Below are 9,578 nucleotides of genomic sequence, written 5' to 3' on the forward strand. Positions count from 1 at the left end.
ACCATCCCACCCATGGCCATGGGGCAGCAGTATTCCCGAAGCATGGTGTAGCAAGCTACATTTACCTTAGGATATCTTTAAGCTATTAAAGCTTAATCACAGTAACGGTATTGTCCTGTAGTTACGAACCATACTTGTTAACTGTATGAACTCACTTTTTGTTGCACTATCACAACCTAGCATACGACAGCAAAATTCCAGGAATGGAGATGGCGGCAGGTGAGCCGCATTTAAGCCACCCTGGTGAAGTGCTTCGGCCAGACACTTTCAGGGTTCAAGACCTTGCTGTCACAGTTCCCGACATATGTCTTCAAACTCCGATTTCCCGTATCATTTCTCACTACTAAACCTTGGCCGTCCTTTGTGGCTGAGGCCCTCTCCTCCCACTGCCTTGCAACCCAACACTTCCACAGAAGAGCCTAAGGTAAGGGACGGCTGTTACACATGGAAAACTGAATGGAGCTGCAAGGGCAAAACCCATGGATGCATTTGCCTGAAAGCATGAGGAGTGGATCGTTGCTTTTGGGGTTCTGAGATGCAGCAGTCACTCAAGCTGTGCGGCATATGCCTGAGCTGTATTATCATGTGCCACAGGCAGGTCCCCCACAGGTGGCACAGGTAGAAGCTATATACCTGGCATGAACCGGGCAGATTGTATGCAGTTGTTCATCCTGCCTCAAGATTAGGTGGTTTTGAGGCTCTCCACAGACATTTCCGCTAACTCCCCTCTGGGTGTCACAGGAATTTCCCTTTCCTTAGTTTTAAAACTACACTCTGGGAAAGGTTTTCACCCGTAAATTCATGTTTACCCGTAATCACGTGGTCTTCACATGTAATTACCGGCCAAGAAAATATGTAAACATGCTTATTTTTAAGTTGCCAAAGCATTCCTTTTATAAGGAAGAACATAGGTGACATTTTGTTGGTTGCCCGTGCTGGAAGTCATCCACAGGTTACATTAACCGTAATCACAAGGTCTTGACCCGTAATCCCCCAAGCCGTAATGCACAGCACCCGTAAAATTTCACGGGCTTAATTGCGACGAAGACGTGCTATGCGTGTGTGTGTGTTACATGGTTGGGGGTGCGTGACCCCATACCTGTAAGACTACCCATACGAGCCGAGGGCCCAAGGGTAATACTACAACGCCTAAAAGCCACGGAGGAAAGGAAAACACCGCACATCAGCCCAGACTAGCGTCTAAAGGGGGTAATTGAGTTTCGGTGAGCCCACATACGTTCCAATATCCTCGCCAGACGTGCAGCCGCGGGTTCCCATTGCATGGCCTCCAACATTGTAGTATCCTTAAGACGACACAACCATAGATGGTGGTATCGAAAGATACCGGTTGAGACAAGTGGAACGAATAAATAGTCGTTGTAGCAACCACTTGGGCCTCGCACCGATAAGTTCCCAGTACGACTGGGCGGTGTGATGTTCGGTTGACCATAGTTCACAGGAACTACTCTCGCCCGGTGAAGCAGACGAACCAGGAACGCAGGTTCCAGCTTTACGCAGGTAAAGCCCCCGCCCATACGCCGGTATGGACTTCCGCAGCAGTGCGGCATTAGGATGGCGAACTAGCAGCAGTTGTAAGCCGCCAATAACTAATATCAGTATTAGTTTAACCTGTTATCAACGACAGCGGATACAAACAGGTATTAGTTAATAACAACAGTGTTAGAACTGAACGAACCGGCATCTGACCGTTAGGCAACCGAGCCTAGAGCTTAACAGTAAGCGTACAGGATACAACAACTGTCCCCCCCCAGATGCGACGTCCTCGTCGCAGAAGGGTCACCGTGCAAACCAAGGTTGGCCATATCAGCTACCGCGCTGCAACCTTGGACTGGGCCTGCAGACGAGCCGCGTCTAGCAACGGTTTCAGATCCGGGGTGAAGTTGCGTGCCGGTTCCCAGCTGTTGTGTTCGGACGAATACCCAGCCCATTTCACTAAGTATTCGTGCACAGTGCGTTTGCGCTTAACCTTACCCACGCGCCGGGTCCGGTAGTCCAATATACACTCAACGGCATACATGGTTTGTTTGCCAGACAACCAAGTAGTAGGCGCAGCCTCTGTAACAGCAGGAGGCGCAGGCGCTGCCGGAATGGGTACAGACCCACGATATGGACGGACCAAAGACACGTGAAAGGTAGGGTGAACGCGCATCTCTGAGGGCAGTTCGAGTTGTACTGCGACCGAACCGACCATGCGCACAACAGGATAAGGCCCAACCCAGCGAGGCAACAGCTTACGAGAGCCTTCGGCCAGAGAACGCAGGTTCTTGGTGCTTAGCATGACCAGCTGGCCCTTGGTGAAGGTGACGTCTCGCTTTGACTTGTTGTAGTAGTCGGCAGTACGCTGTTGAGCTGAGTCCAGGCAGGCCTTAGCCTCGGTCAGACGGGACACGAACGACTTGGCAAAGATCTTAGCCGCGGGTACATTAATATCAAGTTCACGCCACACAGGCAGAACAGGATTGTACCCGTAATTCAGAAAGAACGGGCTTTGGCCAGTCGAACGATTAACGGCGTTATTGATAGCAAACTCTGCCGCAGTCAGATAGGTGTCCCAAACAGAAGCATGTCACCTAGGGTCCTATTAGTACGCTCGGTCTGACCGTCAGACTGGGGGTGGTAAGCAGTAGAAAGATTCACCCGCATGCCTACCAATTTCCCCAGGGCGTCCCAAAATTTACTAGTAAACTGGCTACCGCGATCAGTCACGACAGCCTTGGGAACGCCATGCAGGCGCACAACGTTGTCAAAGAACAGACGTGCGGTGTGCTCTGCAGTGCAGGATGACGTGGTGGGTGCAAGGTGGACCATTTTCGTCAGGCGGTCAACCATCACCAGCACCGCGTCGTATCCCCCCTCAGTTTTGGGCAGCGCAACAACGAAGTCCATGGACACGCTCTCCCAAGGAGCCCCAGGGACAGGCAAAGGCTGTAGCAGTCCATGAGACTTACCCGAAGCAGACTTGTTGCGCTGGCACAAATCGCAGGACAGAACGTAATTCTCCGCGTCTTTAGCCATCCGAGGCCACCAGAAAGAACGACGAAGGATTTCGACCATCCGCGTGCAGCCAGGGTGTCCTGCTAACGGTCCATCATGAAAGCGAGATAGGAGCTCACGACACAGGGAATCATCGTTAGGGACGACAATTTGCCGATAGGAGCCCTCCCTGCGAAGCCAGAGACCGTCTTGCAGCAGCAGGTGACCCGTGTTATGTTTGTCAGCAAACCAAGGGTCAGTAGCGATGGCAGCCTTAATCCGCAAGGACAAACCGGAGGGTGAAACCGACAGGTCCACTGATGCGGCACGGCGCGTCGCGACACACAGGATGGCTGCGTGTAGTGAAGGGTGCCTACTGAGAGCGTCAGCCACATTCAAAGAGCCCGACAGGTACTCCCAGTCGAAGTTAAACCGCGCTAAGTACTCCATCCACCTAGCCTGCCGGCGGTTTAACGAAGGCACACCCTGGAGAAACGTAAGGGGCTTATGGTCCGTCTTAAGCGTGAAGGCCCTGCCTTCAAGATAACATCGCCACTCTTTCAGCGCGTGTAGGACAGCGAGCAATTCCTGTTCCCCCGTGGTGTAACGGGTTTCGGCACCCGAAAACTTCCTACTCGTGAAGGCCACAGGACGGCCTTGCTGCAACAGAACAGCACCGGATCCGTAAAGAGAAGCGTCAGTCACTACCTCCACACGGAACGGTAACGAGTAATCGGGAAAACGCAGGATAAGGTCGTCGGCGACCGCACGCTTTAACACGTCAAACGCCTGCTGGCACTCAGCTGTCCACGCGGCAGGCGATGAAAACGCACCCTTACGAGTCAGGTTGGTCAGGGGCGCAGCTATTACAGAATAGCGCGCAATAAACTTACGAAAATAGTTCGTCAACCCCAGGAACTTACGAAGTTCCTGCAGAGAGGTGGGCGCTGGCCAGTCCCGTACAGCAGCAGTTTTACGGGGATCCATCCGAACACCGCCGGCAGAGACGATGTGGCCAAGGTACTCCACCTGGGGTTGCGCCCAATGGCACTTGGACAGTTTGGCGTAAAACTTTTCTTGCCGTAGTACCTGGAGGACTGAGCGCAAGTGCTGCAGGTGCTCCTCGCGCGTTTTAGAAAATACAAGGATGTCGTCCAGGTAGACGATTAGGAATTTGTCAATATACGGCCGAAAAATACGATCCATAACGGCTTGGAAGGTGGCAGGAGCGTTAGTTAAACCGAAACTAATGACCGTGTACTCAAAGTGACCAAACGGGGTGCGAAACGCGGTTTTTGGAATATCGGACTCGGAAATACGAATCTGGTTGTACCCCTGCTGGAGGTCAATCGAGCTAAAGAAGGCTGAACCGCGCAGCTTGTCAAGCAGGTCGTCAACGCGCGGGAGAGGGTAACTGTAACGAGCATGAGCTGTTACATTACTCTCATTCGCCTATTCGTTATCGTTCGTCGGTGAAGTTTGGCCTTCGCCATAGGGCCTTCATCTAATCTGGTTCGCTTTGCCGTACTTCCGTCGGTGGCCGGTCGATAAGACGGCTCACCACCCATCACTCGGGGTCTTTTGGTCCCACCACACAAGTGGAATGCTGCTTAAATAGGCTCGAACGTAACATTGGTATTTCGAGACTTCTCGATCCTAGCTTACTTCGCTTCCGCCGTCGTATCTCATGTCTGCTGCTGAGCCTGATCCTCCTGTCGTGGCCGCCGCCGACCGCGACAATACGGTCATTGAAGTCACCAATCACGCTTCTTCCTTATCGCTTATGGAGAAGGCGCCCACTTACCCACGTTTCGACAAATTGCTGGAGATGTCTCCAGATTCCCTAGAAAAACAGCAACTGACCCTGGCTCAGGGTTGGACATTGCAGAAAATCGCTATTCAGAATGAACTGCAACGCTGCGGTCTACCCATTCAATCGAAGGATGTCGCGGTCGCCTTCATCGCGGCGTTGGAACCTCTTCGTCTTCGTTTGGCCTTGCATTCGGCTGTTGTGATGCAGGGTGGCTTCATTCCAAGTCTAGAATGGTTGGAGGATTGGTTCCTTAAGAACTGCGGCGAGAATCCCACGCTGCCGCTGTTGATTGGCCTACAGAAACTCTGGAGTACGAAGCCTGGCGACTTCCCTACGGCTGACCTTCTCATCCAGCATGTGGAGGACATCCGTGTGTTGATGCCGGAGCTTCCCGAGTGCGTTCTTGTTTACTACACCCTCGAGCTGAGTCCGGAGTCCTTGTACTCTTCCCTTCGCTGGCAACAGGACACTGGAGCTTTGAAGCGCTGGGCTTCCTGGGAGCTGTTTAAGCAGGAGCTGCTTCTGCGCCGAGGTAGCTTCGACTTCGGATACCAAGCCGCCCAAGAAGCTCCACGAGAACGAGGGCGCTTCTGGTTCTGGTTCGTCCAAACGCTTCAAGGCCGCGTTTAATCCTTCTTCTGCTCGGGATAAGTGTATCGCGCCTCCGATGGGTCAGGAGAAGCAGTTCGGCCTGTTTGTAGATGGGCTCTCAACTCAGCTTCATAACGAGCTGATGCGCGCTGATAAGTGTTTGCTTTGCTGAGGTGCGGACCATAAGGTGGCGGGCTGCCCGTTGAAGCAATCATCGTTTAATTCGGGCAAATTCTTTTATTATCGTAAGGACAATTAGGGGGGGGCTAAGTTTTGTGAACAGTTGGGCACATCTGTTGGCGTTAGTACGTCCTGTGTGCAAGACTGCCCCGTTCCCAGTTGTGAGCCTCTGCTTCCGGCTCGTTCGCCTCGTTCACCTGTCGCTGCTTCATTATCGCCTACCTCGTTAGGTACGGCTTCGTTTGGTAATTGCAAGTTTACTTCGTCTAAACAGACTTCGCCGTTGGTGCAACTCGCGCGTCAGGACGCTGCTGTCTTTGCTGCTCTTACTGCTGAGCCTCGTCGATCTTGTAATACAAAGACTAATTCGAGTGTTCCGATTGCCTCTGCACCTATTCCGTCGACTCGTATACTTCGCACTTCCGAATTCGAGCAGCTTCAGCGTTTGACTGGTCGACATTTTACTTGGGATTTGTTTGCCCCTTCGCGTCGATCAGCTATGTGCCCCAAATTCAGTTCGACTCCGCACAGCTTTCTGTCTTCCAGCTGTGCCGGACATCACGTTTTCGTTCATCCGCCTCCCTCTCACGCTAGGGAGTATCTGTCGCACTACTTGAACTGCAAAAGTCTCGCACCGCAGTCAACATCAGGTGGTTTTCTGTTGCCTAAGTGGGTCGCTGATAAGTGTCGTTCTTCGTTGTCCGAAGCTGAGTCATGCCGGACAACAGCTTCGTACGTACCACGCTGGTTATCACCTGTATGATGTTGTGGCTGCGATAGGCAGGCGTCGTTCTGCAGGTTTAACCAGTCCTGTCGAGTTCTGGTACGACCCTCCGATATCTGCTTCCGATGCTGACGTCGCCCCCTTACCTTTCTCCGTTTCGGAAGGTTTGACTATGCAGTTTCGAGGTAAAGTGTGTCAGTCCGAGGATGGAAGCATCGGATGCTTCCATCCTCATCGATAGCGGAAGCATGCCTTCAGCCCTTTTAAGTGCAGGTTTTGCTCGACGCATCGGTTTGGCGGTTCAACCATCGGACAACGCACATCCCGCCCTCACCGTCACTTTGGGCGATGGTCGGACTACGACTTGGTAGGGTTTGCTGAGGTACCTATTCGCTTGCAGGGTTACAAAGCTAGGTTGCAGTGTGCCGTGCTTGATCTCGCTCCTGGTTATGACTTGGTGCTGGGTGACCCCTGGGTTACGTCTGTCGGTGCTGTGCTTACCCCGTATGCCTGCACCGCGCGTTTAACTCGCCATCCTGGTCAACCTGTACTGAAGTCTAGCCCTTTCCCTGACCTACCCCCGTTGGAAGAGCCCTGTCATGTCGGCTTTATGCAGGCCATTCGTGAAGGTTATGAGTTCCTTCTCTGCATGGTCTCTACTGTCGACTCGACCTCTTCCGCGTCTCCGCCCTCTGCTTCGCCTGAGCTGTCGTCTTTTGCTCAAAAGGTTTGCACTGTGGTTCCGGGCGACTCTCCTGCTGAGTTACGAATGCGTGCTTTGCTGTTAGATAAGGAGGGCCTGTTTCCGGACCAGCTGCCGGCTGATTTGCCGCCCGATCGTGGTTTGCCTTCCGTCATTCCGTTAGAGCCTGGTTCACGTCCGCCTGCTCAGCGTATGTTCCGCTATTCGCAAGCTGAACGTGACGAAATGCAACGCCAGATTACGCAGCTGTTGTCGCAGGGCTTCATTGAGCCATCTTCGTCGCCCTTCGGTGCGCCTATCCTGTTCGCGCGCAAAAAGGATGGTACGCTTCGCATGTGTGTTGATTATCGTCAGCTCAATCGCATCACCATCAAGAATCGATATCCGTTGCCGCGTATTGACGACCTCCTCGATAGGTTGCGTGGCGCATCTGTCTTTTCGTCGTTAGACCTTACGCAGGGTTATCACCAGTTGCTTATTCGCGAGGATGAGCGTGAGTGTACTGCTTTTCGCACTCCTTTTGGTCATTTCCAGTACAAGGTGATGCCTTTCGGTCTAACTAATGCTCCGTCTGTTTTCCAGTCCGCAATGAATTCGATTTTGCAGGACCTTCCGTTCGTTGTGGTCTACCACGACGATATTCTCATCTTCTCGCGTACTGCTGATGAGCATGTCGACCACGTTCGTACAGTTCTGGAGCGTCTGCAGCAACATCGGTATTACTGCAAGCTCTCGAAGTGTGAGTTCTTTAAGCGTTCTGTCACTTTCTTGGGACACGTAGTTTCGCCTGAGGGTGTTCGTCCTGATCCGCGCAAAACTGCTGTCGTACAAGAGTGGCCGAAGCCTCGCAACATTTCGGAGTTACGTTCGTTTCTTGGTCTTGCCAACTACTTTCGAAAGTTTTTGCAGGGCTATTCGCAGATGGTCGCTCCCCTTACGTCCCTTCTGTCGTCCAAAGCTCGCTGGCCTGAGGACTGGGACGAAGGATGTGATCGCGCCTTCGAGCAGGTCAAGAAAGCCTTGTCTTCCGCTCCTCTGCTGGCCCTTCCAGATCCGTCGCTGCCTTATGAGGTTATCGTCGATGCGTCGGATTTTGCCATAGGTGCTATTCTGCTTCAGCAAGGTCGTCCGATCGCTTACGAAAGTCGTAAGTTGATTCCTGCCGAACGTAACTACCACACTTCTGATCGTGAGTTGCTGTCTCTCGTGCATGCACTCAAGGTTTGGCGTTGTTACTTGGAAGGTGCGAAGTTCACTGCCGTCACCGACCATAAGCCCAGAGGGTTGCAAAAACGGTCTAATCCCCCAATCCCGGGGGGTGGTAGTGGTCAGCCATCCCCCCATCCTGGCTGGGGTGACCGACTCCCATCTCCCATCTTAGGGGCCCGGTGCTAATCCCATCCTTTGAGACAGGTTTCCCATCCTGCCAGCCTGGGTCCCATCCCCAATCCTATGGCCAGGGTTTCCAATCCCATCCTGCAGCTGTGTTCCCCCAATCCTCATCCTGCCAGCCAGGGTCCCTTCCCAATCCCTTCGACCAGGGCCATCCCCATCCTGCAGCTGTGTTCAGATCCGAAAGCTGTCAGCCAGGGTCCCATCCCCATCCCTTGCCAGCTACAAACCTACTCCTTACGTTTACACAGGTGCTGTAATATCGGCTTTCTCTTTAGGCGTAAATCAGGGGAATGACCAGGGTTATTTTCTATTTCCGCGAGATATTTTTCTCTTGCTCTATGGCTTATTTCCTCTAGCGTCAAATTCCGCCCGGCTGTGTTCGTTCCGAAGCAGACTGAAGCGACAAACGCTCATTGAAGCGGATCTCGACTGAGGAAGAACTCGCATCACAGAGGTCTATGTTGATATCTCGTCCAGAACTCCTGCATATCGTAGTTTGGCGGGATACCTGTACTGGTTCTGGAGCGGATTTCCGAGATACACTTTGTATTTATGGCAGGGTCTTGCCTTTTATCCTCACTCTAATCCCAGACCTATGTAACGTATAACGAGGTGATCGCTCTGTATTCGCTGCTTAGTTTTCAGGTTATGAGCCCCGCGCAAGGATAGTGTCGCGGTCTGCCGGAACCAGCCAACTGCGGGATTGCAGTCTCAGGATAAGAGCGGCTCTGGTACATTTGAGCCTGGCTGCAGGCAGGGAGGCTACATACAGCCGGATTTGCGAAATGGCCGAACAATCGAAGCGGGTCCCGAAGTTGGAGTCGATCGCCGACTACCCGCAATGGGAGCCGAGGGCAAGAAATGCCCTGATTCTGGATGGTTATTGGGATGTAGTCAACTCTGCTCCTATTACCTCTGTCGAGAAAGGTTTAATGGCGAAGGCCGCGCTGATCATGATGGTCGGCGACAAGTTCCTTCAGGAGATTGATCAGTGCGCGACATCAGCTGCTGGATGGGCATATCTGAAGAAGATCCACAGCGAGAATCAGAAAGGGCACCAGCTACTCTACGACGCACAAATACGCAGCCTCAAGAAGGGTAACGATGAGCGCGTCGAGGATTACGTTAAGCGCACCATTCAGCTGCGTACCAAGCTCAAGGATTCGGGTTTCGACTAC

The sequence above is a fragment of the Volvox carteri genome, assembly GCF_000143455.1.
Source record: "Volvox carteri f. nagariensis unplaced genomic scaffold VOLCAscaffold_45, whole genome shotgun sequence".
In the NCBI taxonomy this organism is placed as follows: domain Eukaryota; kingdom Viridiplantae; phylum Chlorophyta; class Chlorophyceae; order Chlamydomonadales; family Volvocaceae; genus Volvox; species Volvox carteri.